The sequence below is a fragment of the Mandrillus leucophaeus genome, unplaced genomic scaffold (assembly GCF_000951045.1).
Source record: "Mandrillus leucophaeus isolate KB7577 unplaced genomic scaffold, Mleu.le_1.0 Scaffold82, whole genome shotgun sequence".
In the NCBI taxonomy this organism is placed as follows: domain Eukaryota; kingdom Metazoa; phylum Chordata; class Mammalia; order Primates; family Cercopithecidae; genus Mandrillus; species Mandrillus leucophaeus.
In genome coordinates this window covers 2,888,550-2,890,566 of record NW_012108919.1, presented here as the reverse complement: position 1 = coordinate 2,890,566, position 2,017 = coordinate 2,888,550, and the positions used below count along the sequence as shown (strand labels likewise).

The following is a 2,017-nucleotide window of genomic DNA, read 5'->3' as shown; positions in this document are numbered from 1 at the left end:
TTTTTCGAGGCCCCAATAATAAATCATTTGTTCCCTCTAAATGCACTCTGGCATTCACACAGGCACACACTCAGATGGTTCCCACTTGAAATTGCTCATCAAGTGCAAATAGCTCCCAGCCTGGATGGCTGAGCTGCCCTCCAGCCTCCTCTCTCCGGAGTAAGAAGGTTTCAGCTTGTGACCAGCCCTGGGGACTTGTGAGTGTACAAAGCCTGTGCCCCGGGAAACAAAGTCAGCGGCTCACTTTGTCCCTACCCCACCCTATGCCGTCTCCCTCCTACTAAATGCTGAATCTCAGGAGGGAAGAAAACCAGCCACATAAAGGATTTGAAAGCTCAACTTGCTTTCCCACTCTGTCATCCCTGGAATTGGCTTGGATTCACCCTGAGGCCTTCCACCTCCCAGGGAAAGTTGCTTCACGTTGCAGCTCAGCAGGTTTGTCCGGCTACATAGGCTCCAGAAAGCAAGAGGCAAGACTGGAAAGCTGGGGATGATTGCACGCCCTCGCGTGAATCTTACACGGTCCTCCTTCCACCTGGCCGGTGCAGAGCCGTGGGTGCCACGTGGCCACTTCTGGGTTGGGTTCCCCTTGGCCTGCCGCCCTGTCCCTTCTGCTTTCCCAGTTTGCCAGCCAGAGTCAATTTGAGCTCGCCAAGTTCTCCTCTCCATACAGGTGTGCAGCTGGGATAACCAATGATTAATGCATGTGTCTGGTAGGGCCTTCAGGGTAATTTGATTTGTTTGATATCTAGAGTGATCACCCCTCGTTCCATTCTCCTCCCTTTCTTTTCCTGAGTTTGTGGCAGTGTTTACCTTAGTTGGCGGTTTAAGTTGATGAATGACACTTGTTTCTAGTGTTCGTTTCTGCCTAAGTTTTAATTACATTTTGCAAGACGCTTCTGCAATTATGGCTCTAGATCTCTTTCTCCCTCATCTTACCGCTGAAAAGTTATTGAGCATTCAGAACTTTTCCCACTTTTCCTTTCTCTCCTCCTCACCATCAAACTCCAGTGCTGATGGGCCGGCAGGAGGCCCCCATCACTGCAGCCATTACTCCTGGATTTTATGGCCCATGATGGCAAAAGCCACATCCTGCCCCTGACAGAATCCATTAGGCGGAGGAGGGAACAGACTCCCAGAAAGTGGAGCTTTTCTGCTGGAGGAGAGCTGTATTATGCCCCAGCTAATGGGACATTTGCAAAATAACCTTTCTAAGTAGATCCTGCGGGCACTCTCAAGGGGCTCTGTTTCTGTAAGGGAAGAGATGAAAGCTGTGTTTGCTTGCTTTTCTCTTTCTTGCTTTTTTGCTTTCTTGCTTTTTCTCAGTTTCTTGCTTTCTTGCTTTTTCTCTCATTCTTGCTTTGTTGCTTTTGAGCTTTTGGAGGAGAAAGCAGCCTCTGTATGTTCCAACTGAAAGAATGCCCGCACGGCTGAGACAGCAAGAGCAATGGATTAATGGACTAGGAAATAGATGAACTAAACCAACCCTGGGTTACAATCTGCCTGCGAAGTTGAGATAACATTAGAGCAAGTGTATCTGGTTCAATTTATGGTGGGACCACACTTAGGTCCAAGAAATAAATGGAGCATGCTTCTGAGGTTGCAAAAATTGAATTGGCTAAGTTTCTTCAAGTATATTACCCACCTCCTCTTGTTTTGGTTTGCTTAACGTACTTTTAGAAAACTCCTAAGAAAGGTATTCTGTATTAAAAGAGGAGAAAAATGTTTTATTCTTAAGAAAAATTTCGGCCAGGCATGGTGGCTCACGCCTGTAATCCCAACACTTTGGGAGGTCAAGGCGGGCAGATCGCCTGAGATCAGGAGTTCGAGACCAGCCTGGCCAACATGGCAAAGCCCCGTCTCTAATAAAAATACAAAAAATTAACTGGATGTGGTGGTGGGCACCTGTAGTCCCAGCTACTTGGGAGGCTGGGGCAGGGAGAATCGCTTGAACCCAGGAAATGGAGGTTGCAGTGAGATGAGATTGTGCCATTGCACTCCAGCCTGGGGACAAGAG

The 2,017-nt window shown here is 48.0% G+C and overlaps 1 pseudogene; it reads left to right on the top strand.

The window, feature by feature from the left end:
- LOC105530411 overlaps positions 1–701 on the top strand; it is a 13,501-nt pseudogene extending 12,800 nt beyond the window's left edge.
- The last annotated feature ends 1,316 nt before the right edge of the window (positions 702–2,017 follow it).